Genomic DNA, 13,803 nt, shown 5'->3' with positions numbered 1-13,803 from the left:
TGCAATGGACATGAATCTGAGCAAACTCTGGGAAATAGTAGAGGACAGAAGGGGCTGGCATTCTGCAGTCCATGGAGTTGCGAAGAGAGTTGGACACGACTTAGTGACTGAACAACAGTCAAATTGGACTAGGGCACTTTCTTAGGACCTCATTTTGGAGACCCTGTCTGCAAATAAAGTTTCATGCTCAGGTGCTGGGGATGAAGACTGCAATGTGTGAATTTAGGGCACACAATTCAGGCCGTAACACCACTTTTCCATCAGACAGTCACAAAAGAAAGGGCTCCCCTATTCTTAAATCTTTGATCCATACTTCATTTCTCTCTGACATCTTTAATCTTCTGATCTTTAGTGGCTCCTTCCGTTTCACCCACAAAAACATATAAATCCATTTAATTTTTTAAAAATCCTGAGGTTTTTCCATCCCCTTCAAGTTCGTATCCGCTCTCCACTGCCAAACCTCAAAAAAAATTCTCTTTTTTCATCACTTAAAATCATTCTCCTCTCACCACCTTTGGTACTGCTTTTGCTGAAGTCACAGAGCCAAGGCCAGTGGCTTCTTTCAAGCTTCCTACCCCTTCACCTACCTTTGCACAGTGCCCGGTGGCCACTGGCTCTCACCTCACGCCACGTGTTCGTCTCTGACAAGAGGATGCTCCTCAGCTGCAAAAGGGAAAAGCAACTTGGGGGCAATTTCTGGTTGTTGGAATAAGAGGTGATGTTTTCCGGGTTTAGTATTTAGGGTTACTACTTAGAACTAGGGCTTCCCCGATAGCTCAGATGGTAAAGAAACCGTCTACAATGCAGGAGACCTGGGTTCTATTCCTGGGTCAGGGAGACCCCCTGGAGAAGAGAATGGCAACCCACTCCAGTATTCTTGCCTGGAGAATCCCATGGACAGAGGAGCCTGGTGGGCTACAGTCCATGGGGCCGTAAAGAGTCGGACAGGACTGAGTGACTAACACGATCATTTAGGACTAACCCTAAATATAGGTTACCATGTCATAGTGGGGACACATTTATACTAAAAAATTGCTCACTGTTTATCTGAAACTCAAATTTGTTTGTCATGTGGCAGTTCCATAAATATTGAATTTAGGTGAATGGCCTCTCCTGACTTTGCACCTTCAGCAACGTCTACTAGTCACAGTGGTGATTTGGGGACTGAGGATAGCAAGGTGGTGCCCAAAATGGGCAAGGATTTGAGAAAGGGAGAACACACACAAGATACTGTAAGTTCAGAGAGAACAGCTGACTAGGAGAGACATAAGCCCACCCAGCAAATTCCCAGAGATCTGGGAAAAAGATGCACCAAGGTATCTACCTTATGAAAAAGAAGTTCAAGCCAGTTGATTGCAATATGAAAGAAGAGATCATTCATATCATTTGTAACATAATTTAGAATACTTCAGCCGAGACAGAGTGATATATATGTACCCAACACGACTTTGGCGACTGAATAACAACAAAGCATTCTGGGAATACCCAACCAGGAATACAGTTAGCCTTTGGAAGATCCTGTGAAAGATCTGGCAGGTATCCACACGCTATAGAACTGTCTCTAAACAGTGCTACATCCACATTAGTAGAAAGAGCTACTGCAGAAGCTTCAACGCTACCATCAGGTTTGTAAACTAGCAAATATGGAGAGAGTAACATGGAAACTGATATTACCATATGTAAAATAGATAGCCAATGGGAATTTGCTGTATGGCTCAGGGAACTCAAACAGGGGCTCTGTGACCATCTAGAGGGGTGGCATGGGGAGGGAGATAGGAGGGAGGTTCAAGAGGGAGAGGACATATGTATGCCTATGGCTGATTCATGATGATGTTTGACAGAAAACTCAAAATTATTAAAGCAATTATCCTTCAATTAAAAAATAAACTTAAAAAAAAAATGTATGGGAAAAAATATTTTACTACAGATGTGAGTGGTGCTAAAGATAAGGGAATTGGCTTGAAATGCTGTACAGGCACCCTGTATTGAGTGGGATATCAGATCCGGGATCCAGCATATGCTTGGAAGGGCCTGTTTCAATCACCCCCTACTGACCCCACTGGTTATAGAGATTGCCAAACAGGTGACACTTGGCACTGGACAGGTAAGATGGACAGCAGTTTATTAATCATGTATACTCACAGCCTGGGAGGAGGACCCTGAATGCCACATGAAGTCATGTGGGCACTGTACTCAGGAACTGAGTGAATAACCGGGGACTGTGGGAGGCAGGCTTTGCAGTATCAAGGTGGTGGGGGGTGGGGGGCGGTCCCTGGCTCCCTCTGGAGATGCAGCTGGCCTGTTTGAATAATTCTGTGGGCTTGCAGGGAACTGGAGCCTTCTGTTCAGGGATGAGCAGGGACTGTGCTGGTTCCTGTGATGAGGAGGTTTGTTTGGCCAGTGGATCTTACCTCCAGGAGCCATGTGTGAAGGGGAACCTACAGTTAGGCCATTCAAAGCCCTCCTGATTTTACAAGAGCTGTCAAAGCAGCACAAAATATGGGGCCTGGGTTCCCCTTGGTCCCACATGTTCCTTCTTCAAGGAGGATTCATCCCTTTAGCCTAAAGCTGGTCCCACCACCACTGTCATGTCTCCCCGAGACGAACATGACATGCAGAGTATTGCTGGACACCTAGGACGCCACCAAACTTGAAAGACGAGGTTGAATGCGTGACTTTTGCTGGCTAATAAACGCGTGTGGTATCTTCTGAGAATTGCTGTTTCCATTGTACCGTACCTCCTGAGGAAGACAGTTTGCGGGAGAGACTATAATACTTCTCATGTACCTCTCGTCTTCAGACTTCTATTCAAATTGTGAAAGGTCAGTTGTGGCCCTAGTGGTCTAGAAGGCTTGGAAATGCCCAGGGGGCTGACCCTAGGGAAGCACAAGCAGCCCCCTCACGTCTATTCTCAGCGCCCTTCTCCCCTCACTCACACTCACTCTCCCATGTATCTGTCCCTAGGGCTCCAAGTATAAGCTCTCGTGGATTTTCTCAGGAGCACTAGAGCCTGGTCTACTCTGGAGCATCAGATTTACTTTCCTACCTGTGTGGTGAACATGTCCACGTGACATCATTAATTAATTAATCCAACCATTTATCAGACATTTAATGGGTAATAAGTGTTCTAGATACAAACATACCCGAGGCATCTTGCTGTCTCCATGGAGTCTACGTTTGGGTGGGGGTGTCATCCAGGCACATAAGCTCAACAGTTCCAGTATATTATTACCATCTATCCCCAAACTGATTCTTCCTTTTCCAACCAAAGACATCACCATCCCACTGCCTGCTAAACCTTACTGCTCCAAAGTCATATCTGTTTCCTCTCTTCACCATCCTCACAAGTCCCACTGAGCCAGCAGCATAGCAATATAATCTCAATAAATAAACGACTTTGTTACAGCCCCTTAACCTCCATCTCCAAGCTTACTACTCTAATATTTTAAGTTATCGCTCTTAAGGTCCCTTTTAAGCATAGATTATTGTCTGCAAAGAGTTGTACTTTCTGCTTTATGCATATTGGCTATCTATCTTTAAAAGATCTTTTAATCAAGGTTCTCCTGATGTATAAGGTGAAATGTCTAAAACTTCAAAGAGTCTGAAAACTCTTTTGTCTAAAAGACCAAAACAAGCCAACAAATACGGTCTGGTTTTTTAAGGCCAGATCTGAAGTGGGGAAAGAAACATCTCCGCTGCTGAGAAAGATGCTGATAGTGCTATTCAGAAAGGGACCCAGAGGACTCCAGTTTTAAACAAACTGTAATAACAAGACACTGTCAGCCAAAAGAGAAAGCTGATCCCCCGACATGAAGGGTGCCAGCAATATACCACCTTCCTCCGCTCAGCGAGGCTGCTGACGCCCGATGACGCACCTCCCACCCGCTTTGTGGCAGAGCCGATCAGTTCCCTTTGAATGAAATCTTTATTCAGTTCAACCACTTCAACACTCCTGGGGGAAGGGAGAGAGGACAAGAGAAGGATTCCAGAAACAATGGAGCCCCAAACGCCAAGTTTCTGTTCTTGTTACTGTTCAGGTTTTGGCCCCAGGAAGACGGTCTCAATTCCATGTTTTTCGTTAAGCTGGTTTGTTTGGCAAAATCCACTGATAAATACAAAACTCTGAGGTCAGTCTCACCTTACTCAGAAAAGAGGGGAGCTGGGAAGAAGGTCAGCTTTCTGTGGTCGGGGAGACTCTGGAAGCCACTGAGCTGCTGTTGACAACGGGAGGCAAAGATATGGGCCAGATAATTTTTTCTTTACAAATGTGTGAATCTAGGACTTTTTTTTACCCCCCTTTACAAACCCAACATACAAACGATCCTTTGTTGAAGGCTTCATACCAGGGCCCGGGTTGGGGAGGGGAAGGCAGGGCGGATGTGTGGGTAGAGTGAACAGGGTGGAATCCATAGATATAGGTCAAGATGTGTTTTTTTAGTGAATAAACACCCAGACTGATCTCTGCCTCTTCTCCCTGATATTCTTATCCTCAGCTACTCATAGGCAGTCATGTCTTGCCCCATAAAAAGGCAAGATGGTGAGGGACGTGGGAGAGGGCAAGGGCCTGGGTACCCACAGGGCAGGTGGTCAGTCTGGGAGAGTCAGTAGCGGCTTCTTGGGATCCAGACTTGTTTCCCTGGTGTTGTGCCCACCTCCGCCCCTCCCCTGGGCCCCTGCAGCCACTTCACTCCAGGTCAATAATATTAGCCATTTTTCTCTTCCTGGTATTGTCAGCTGCTTTCGCATGAAAACAAGAGTCTAAATGTGAAGAGGAATCTGTTTCAATGCTGGAAATTGAAAGGCCAAGGTAAATAATTTTGTGTCAACACTTGTGAAATCATAATGAGTGCCATGCTTTAAGTGCTTCCTAAGTGCTAAGCACGACTCATTGGAAAAGACCATGATGCTGGGAAAGATTGAAGGCAGGAGAAGGGGACGACAGAGGATGAGATGATTGGATGGCATCACTGACGCAATGGACGTGAGTCTGAGTAAGCTCTGGGAGTTGGTGATGGACAGGGAAGCCTGGCATGCTGTAGTCCATGGGGTCGGCAAGATTCAGACGCGACTGAGCAACTGAACTGAAGTGCCAAGTGCCGTTCTGCATGTTTACCTACTTATCACACAATCTTATGAGATGGGTAATATTATCATCATCCCATATTATATAGGTGGGGAGACAGGCTCAGAGAGGCTTAGCAACTGGTCTGAGGTCACACAGCTGGAATCTGAACCCAGGCAGTCTGACTTCAGAGCCTATGCTCTTTAGCTGCCCCCACACAGACCTGTCCTGTCTCCAGTATGTGACTAGTGGCAACACTCCCCCCTGCCCCCCACCACACACACACACTCACTTATTTCCATGGATGAAGGGCAGCAAAGTAGGGTTGTCCAGAAGGACAAAGATAATCACAGCAGGAGAGGGTAGCAGCCGCACTGATTCCTTGGACCGGCCAAGATTACAGGTCTCACTGTGCTGGGCCAGGCGCACACTCCTCCATGCCAGGATGCCAACCAAGCACTGAGAGAGGGCTGCACAGGGCCTCACCACTGTGTTGCTGGAGATGGGTGCTCACCCTGGTGGGAGGGAAGGCAAAGCCAGTAAACTGCCCTCCACTGTGAAGGAGACTGATGTGCTAATACTGGCATTTATGTATCTATGAAGTAGACATGTTGCGTGTCATCCAGTGACCCTCCAAAGATATGTAGCTTGGATTCAGTCTGTGGACTAGAAAATAAACATCTTGATGGTCATAGTACAGCCAAAGGTCTCCTGGTTGGTGTCTTCATCAGTTCAGGCTGCTCTAATAGAATACCCCGGTACAGACAGAGAGGCCTAGGCAACAAGCATTTAGCTCTCACATACAGGATGTCCAAGATCAAAGTACCAGCAGGACAGCGTCTGGTGAGAAATCACTTCCTGGTTTGTAGACAGCTGTTTTCTCATATCCTCACAGGGCAGAGAGCCGAAAAAAAAGGAAGCTCTCTTGTATGTTTTCTATAAAGGCACTAATTGCATCATGGTGGCTCCACCCTCATGACCTGATTACCTTCCAAAGGCTCTGTCCAAATACCATCACATTGCGGATTAGTGTTTCAACATATAGATTTGGGGGGGGGGGGGCGGGGACATGGACATATGGTCCCTAACAGATGCCATTCTATAAGTCTACATCAGCATCGTTAAAAATTACATGCGCACACACAATGCAGTCCTGAATTGATTCAGAGAGACCTCTGGCTCACTGATGAGCACCTCTACCCAAGCCTCATGCAGCCAGAAAGTTTAATTAATTGTCTCATTGTATTCAATGTGGCACTCTACTGTCTCCCCACTATTCCACTGCCCGGAATATAGAAGTACTCAATTTGTTGCTGTAGTTCAATCACCCGGTCGTGTCCAACTCTTTGTGACCCCATGGTCTGCAGCACCAGGCCTCTCTGTCCTTCATCTTCTCCCGGAGTTTGCCCAAATTCAGGTACGTTGCATTAGTGATACCATCTAGCCATCTCATCCTCTGATGCCCTCTTCTCCCCTCAGTCTTTCCCAGCATCATGGTCTTTTCCAATGAGTCAGCTCTTGGCATCAGATGACCAAAATGCTGGAGCTTTAGCTTCTGCATCAGTCTTTCCAATGAGTATTCAGGGTTGATTTCCTTTAAGATTGACTGGTTCGATCTCCTCACTGTCCAAGGGACTCTCAGGAGTCTTCTCCAGCACCACAGTTTGGAAGCATCAATTCTTTGGTGCTCTGCCTTCTGTATGGTCCAGATCTCACAACTGTTCATGACCACCAGGAAGATCACAGCCTTGACTATACGGACCTTTGTCAGCAGAGTAATGTCTCTGCTTCTCAGCACACTGTCTAGGTTCGTCATGGCTTTCCTGCCAAGAAGCAATTGTCTTCTGATTTCATGGCTGCAGTCACCAACTGCAGTGATTTTAGAGCCCAAGAAGAGGAAATCTGTCACTACTTCCACCTTTTCCCCTTCTGTTTGCCATGAAGTAATGGGGCCGGATATCAAGATCTTAGTTTTTTCATATTTAGTTTTAAACCAGTTTTTTTCACTCAGCTAGAACTGTTAAATTCAGTTACTCAGACTGTCCTGTTTCTCCATGTAATTAAGGTCCATCTATACCTTCTTCCCAAAACTTCCAGTGTGTTCATACCTCACGCAGTGGTCTCTAGATTCTGACCAAACTAAACCACCTCTATTGACTCACAGCAGAGATGGCTACAACTTGCAGTTATTGCCAGTATTTTCATAATTGAAAGGAAGCAAAAGTTCCAGAGTAAAGATCATAGTGGGTCAAGAAGAATGTAAAGATTTTCCAGACTATCAGAGAGAAATCTAAAAATACTAATATCTCTATATTTTGTTTAACTCAGTCAGAACTCCTCCACTTAAAAAACAAATGTGTCCAGTGGAAGAATCTCTTAAAATATTTAAACAGCTGCCTTCATCCATCTCTCTACTCTCAAGCCCCTATCTTAAATCTCTGGACCAAAGTCCATAGATCCTTTCCTCCTAGGAATGATGAAGCTATGGAATTAAGGTTATAAATTCAGTCAAGCTCCAGGACCAAGTTCCAAGTTGAAGTGTTAAGGTCTAATGTTGATATTTTGCTTTTTAAGTCAACCAAGTCATAATTTGAAACAGTTGTTCATCGGCAAATCAATTTTCTTACTTTTTTCCTGATCTTCAGATAACAGTCTCAACAATTAAAAGTTTAAAATGGGGGTCAGTGAGCTAAGCTATGTTTTTAGGTCTCAATACTCAAGTTCGTTAACTCACAAAATCTTATACCAAAATTTCAATGTGAATTGGAAAGAAAAGCGACTGGGAGTCAAAAAAGAATAATGAACCATTGCCCAAAAATGTCTGTTCCTTCTTTTGGCTCACCCATTTGTGCTGTAAATATTTGAGTAAGGTAAAGACATAAGGTACTCTCTCTAACCCCGGAGACCAGTTCCAGCCAGTGAGTCAGCATGTTCTTTGTCTTCTCAATCAATTTCCAGTAGGAAGCTCTCCCTCTGAGAAAAAGCATCTGATCATGTTGCTTTTATGCCAAGTTCTGCTCACCAAGTTAAGTCACTGAGTCTTGCAGTTTTCCAGTTAAGGGTGTTAAGGTTTGACCCTTGCTTTGGAGGGCGATTTAGGACTTATTCTTTCTGTTGTCGGCAAACTTCCAAGGAGGTACTACAAAAGCAACTTTTTCCTAGTTGGGTATTGAACATCATTCAAATGGTGGCCAAAAAAAAGCCAATGGCTTATATTCTGAGAGCTCTGCCAGCAAGTGAGATCCAAAATACTTTATAGATGCTAACAGTGACACAAGACATATTGAAGGATGAGAGAGTTCCAAGATTTAAGTTAGAATAGTGCTTTCTGGTGAGATGCATGCTATTAAGAACTAAAAGAGAGGTGAAGAAATGAAGTTAAGGATTGGAGAATCATAAATATCTTACTTATGAAGAATGAAGAGCGAGAAGGCATTACTGTCAGGGGAGGTTTGGCATTTTGCTTTTTTGTATGGGAAATACATACATGTTTGAAATTGGTGATCCTTAAGCAGAGGTGCGCAGATGATTCTGAGGATTTTTTTTTGACATATTAAATCAGACTCTCTGCAGCAGTGATGGGGTGGGGGTTAGATACGGATTGTGGAAAAAGCACTTCAGGTAGTTCTGACATACACTTCTAGTTAAGAAAACTTGTGCTGCATACATATTTTTCTTCCTTTATTCCTAAACTACAGCTTAATTTTTCCAGTGCCATTATATTAAAAAAAAAGCTCAGATTATAAAAGCAATTCATTGAAAATTTGGAAAACATGGAAAAGTGCATATAGAAAGTCTAAAATCTCCACTAAACCTTTTAGCCAAAGATATCCTTTTTAGTCCAGGGAATCTATGTAGAACCTGTGGATAAATTTCAGAGGGTCCATGGCCTGCTGCTGCTGCTAAGTCACTTCAGTTGTGTCCGACTCTGTGTGATCCCCATAGACAGCAGCCCACCAGGCTCTGCCGTCCCTGGGATTCTCCAGGCAAGAACACTGGAGTGGGTTGCCATTTCCTTCTCCAATGCATGAAAGTGAAAAGTGAAAGTGAAGTTGCTCAGTTGTGTCTCTTAGCGACCCCACAGACGGCAGCTCACTAGGCTCCTCCGTCCATGGGATTTTCCAGGCAAGAGTACTGGAGTGGGTTGCCATTGCCTTTTCCGGGTCCATGGCCTACACCTCTGCAAATGTATGGAAAATCACTGTGCTTTTCCCCCCACCCCAAACATATATATGGCTTTTAAAATATTGGTAGTATATTTTGTTTTGAAATTGCTTTTTTTTTCAGTCAGTAAGACATATTCCTTTTTGGGCTTCACTGCAGTGCTTGGGCTTTTCACTGCAGTAGCCTCTCTTGTTGCAGAGCACAGGCTCTAGGCATGTGGGCTCAGTAGTTGTGGCTCACAGACTTAGTTGCTCCATGGGGTGTGGAATCTTCTGGGACCAGGGTTCAAATCTGTGTCCCTTGCATTGGCAGGTGGATTTTTATCCACTGCACCACCAGGGAAGTCTTGGCATATTCTCAATATCCCATGTACTTAAGTTACCTTTGAGAATATCACTGAATCAGTAAAATTCCAACAGCCATTCCCTACATTGTTGGACAGCGATGGCTATCCCTATTTGCTACTATAAACAAGCCTGGAATTAACATCCATGTATATAAATCTCTACATTTTTGTCTATTTCCTTCCCCCCACTCCCCATTCTGAGATGTACCTGAGATGACCCAGAATCACTGCAGCAAATGGTATGTCCTTCGAAAGGAATCTTGGAATCTTTGTCTTGGAATCTATTGACTTTGGGAAAGATCTTATCCAATCTGCACACCCACCAGGAGTATATTGAAGTGAGAGTGACTCTGGTTTTTGGTTTGTACACTTTTAAAACAGATTGTGTGACTTCGATTTCAGGTTTTTTGTAATAATAAAGTTCTTTTGGAAAATGGCAGCCTGATAAAGGCCCCCAGTGTACTTAAATGAGCTGCCTGAAGAAGAAATACCGAAGAACTTACTGAGTTAGTATTACACCCCCCTCAGGCCTCCAGCCCAGGCTCTTCTTCCTCCAGGATGATGCCCCTGGTGACTGGTTCATTCCTGCAGTGTACATGTGGTGGCGTGTCCACATCAGGGCCCCCAGCATCCGAGCATGCTCTTGGCGAGTCTCAGGAGGTAATCCTCAAGTGTGAGTCCTGGTGGAAGGCAAAGCCCTGCCTCTTGTCACCAGAGCTTTAGGAGCAACACACCCTCTTCTAGCAGTTGGCATGGGGTGTCTGACCCAGGTTCCACCAACTGGATGTTCCACCTCAAGATTTTGTCTTTTGGGGACAACACAGGCACAGAGCCATAAATTAACCAGGCCAGCAGCGGGGTCCAGCAGCTGCAGTGGCCAGTGCAGGGCTTCAGCTTCATCCTAGGGCAGGACGGGGGGCTGTGTATCCTTGAGTTCATCCATCCTTTTCTGGAGGCTTCTCTCTTGCCTTCTGTGGTAGGCTGAATAACAGCCTGCCTCCCTAGAAATATCCTGTAAATCCTTGACACCTGTGAATATGTTACTTTCCATGACTAAAGGGACTTTGCCGATGTGACTCAGTTAAGAATCTTGAGATGGGGAGATTGTTCTGGACTATCTGGGTGGGCCCAGTATAATCAATAAAGATTCTTTATAAGAAAAGGTGAGGTATAGGGCATTCGTGATGGGAGAAGGCCATGAGCTGACGGCAGCAGGGATTGGAGGGATGTAGCCACAAGCCAGGCAATGCTGGCAGCCTTGACAAGCTGCAAGAATAAATGAACAGATTCTTCCACAGAATCTGCAGAAGGAATCAGCCTTGCTGACCCCTTGATTTTAGCTCGCTCAGACTTATGGGCTTCTGACCTCCAGAATGGTAAAACAATAGATTTGGCTTGTTTTAAGCTAAGTCTGCCCTGATTTGTTACAGCAGCAGTAGGAAACTCATACAACTTCCATTCATTTCACGATATCCTCCAGATGAGATGTCTCCTTAATTCAGCCACAATCCATTCCAGTTGCTTATCACCCACCTCCAGCCCTCAGTGTGGGGTTGGATCCACGCTCCGTGCTCCCGCGTCATCCCCGGCTTTCCTTGAGGAAGCCCTGCTCACTCCGAGTGGTGACACTCTACCAGCTGGGCTACCTCCCTCTCCCGACTGCAGACTCAACAAGCAGGGAAGTTGAGTGTGCTCCGTCTTTGGACCCCAGCATCTGGGACAACCTATGAATAAATGTTAGTAAAATGAACAGATCAGAACTTATTTGAATGTACACATGTGCCAAAAAGATGAAAGCAGCTTGTTGTTGTTTAGTCACTCAGTCGTGTCCAACTCTTTTGTGACCCCATGGACTGTAGCCTGCCAGGCTCCTCTATCCATGGGATTATCCCAGGCAAGAATACTGCAGTGGGCTGCCATTTCCTTCTCCAGAGAATTGTCCCCACCCGGCGATGGAAACTGTGTCTCCTGCATTGGCAGGTGGATTCTTTACCACTGAGCCATCAGGGAAGCCCTGAGAAGTTAACAAAAAAGTTATTTGAATAGATGGAGAAACATGTTATATTAAGTTCCTTTTCTATATGTATGCGCTCGGTCGTGTCCAGCTGTTTGTGATCCCATGGTCTGTAGCCTCCCAGGCTCCTCTGTCCATGGGATTCTTCAGGCAGGAATACTGGAGCAGGTTGTCATTTCCTCCTCCAGAGGATCTTCCCGACCCAGGGATCGAACCCATGTATCTTATGTCTCCTGCACTGGTAGGCAGACTCTTTCCCACTGTGCCACCTGGGAAGCCCTCCTTTTCTATAGACAATGGAAATTATTTAAAAACGGTATACTTATCTCAAAGTGAAATTCTGCTCTGATTTATGACAAGAGTTTTAAAAAGCTGATTTTCAAGTGAACATGAAATACTAAACATACAATATGTTAGCGAAATTTCTTGGATAGAACTGAAAGCAGAGCAAATGTAATCAATTTATGATATTATTAAAACCTAAGGGGAAATGAAATGTCCGTTTCAGGAACACCGGGCGTGTCCATGTTTCTCACACTTCAGTATTATTGCAGGACACTCCAGCGGCTGTTCGCAAGATCTTGATGGTCTGCTAAACCTGGCTTTATCCAGGCTGGTGTGGAACACACATTTAAGACACTTGGGCTTAAGAGAGCTCTCTCCCTCGCATGACAGGGAGTTTTAAAGGATTTTCTCCCCTCCCCACCCCCACTGTGTTCCCTAAATTTTTTAAGCCCTTGGACTCTATCCTACAAAAATGTAAAAGCACAGTGCACACAGATATTCGCTGCAGCTCTATTTGTAATTGCATTCCCTTGGAAGCAACCCAAATGTCAATCACCTGGAAAGTGGTTGAATAAATTACGGGACATCCATAATCTGGAGGGCTATGCATTCCTTAAAAAGAATGAGGTAGTTTTATACACAGAGTACCTGCTTTAAAATCATAGTTCACTGCTCTGCTCAAAACCCTCTGGGCCTTCCAGTTGTATTTACGTAAAATCCAAACTTCTTCCCCGGGAAGGCGCTAGTGGTAACAAACCTGCCTCCCAATGCAGGAGACGTGAGATGTAGGTTTGATGCCTGGGTCAGGGAGATCTCCTGGAGAAGGGTATGTGATCTGTTCCAGAATTCTTGCCTGGAGAATCCCACAGACAGAGGAGCCTGGAGGGCGACAGTCCATGGGGTCGCACAGAGTCAGACATGACTGAAGAGACTTAGCACGCACCCAGGGATAAAACAGCCAATGTGGGTGCTGTGCCTGCCTCTCTGACCTCGGGGTTTCCTCTCCCTTCTCCACCAGAATTCAGTGTGATGGGCTGCTCCAGCAGAGTCCCCTTACTGACTCCCTGCCGCCACAGGTCCTTAGCACTTGATGTTTTCTCAGCTAGGACCGTTTTGCACTTGACCTATGTCTCTCAGCTTAGTTACACAGTAAAACCATCTGCATTCCAGGCCACATCCCAAACCGATCAATTCAGATTCTCAGGAGTGGTACCCAGGCAACAAAGTGGTTTCGGTTTGGGTTGCTTATTTGTTTTTAAGCTTCCCAGGTGGTCTCCTGCACAGAGAACCAGGGGGCTTCCCCTGGTGGCTCCTCTCCAACATTCAGGGCACAGTTTAAATGTCACTTCCTTGGAGAAAAGATGATTGCACTACTTTTAAAGCTAGATAACTGGTAGAGTTTAAAAAGAAAAATAAAAGCAAAAGCAAAAGACAAGTACAAAATGACATCAAATTTGTAATCACAAAGATGGTAAGTATGAGATACCATACACCAAAAAGACAGCTGCTGCTGCTGCTGCTAAGTCACTTCAGTCGTGTCTGACTCTGTGTGACCCCATAGACGGCAGCCCACCGGGATCCCCCATCCCTGGGATTCTCCAGGCAAGAACACTGGAGTGGGTTGCCATTCAGACAGCAGAGCAATATAAAAGCAGATGGAATTTAAATTTCATTTTGCCCACTGGCTAACTGTGATCCTATAGCCGTTACTGGCTCTCTATGAGCCTGTATGAAAAGCAGATAATCATACCCACCTAGAAGAGTTTTTTTAAGGAATAACAAGACCACAGCTGGCACATAATGAACACTAGGTAAATAGTATTAGCCATGATTAAGTAACAAATGGTTTGTTGAAGCAGTAATGTCTCAGAACTTAAAAAATATAGAAAATGTCAAATATCTGGGGATCAGAGAGGGCTTCTCCAAGTAAGT

This window comes from Bos indicus, chromosome 14, assembly GCF_029378745.1.
Source record: "Bos indicus isolate NIAB-ARS_2022 breed Sahiwal x Tharparkar chromosome 14, NIAB-ARS_B.indTharparkar_mat_pri_1.0, whole genome shotgun sequence".
Taxonomy (NCBI): domain Eukaryota; kingdom Metazoa; phylum Chordata; class Mammalia; order Artiodactyla; family Bovidae; genus Bos; species Bos indicus.
Note: the sequence above shows the minus strand (reverse complement) of the source record.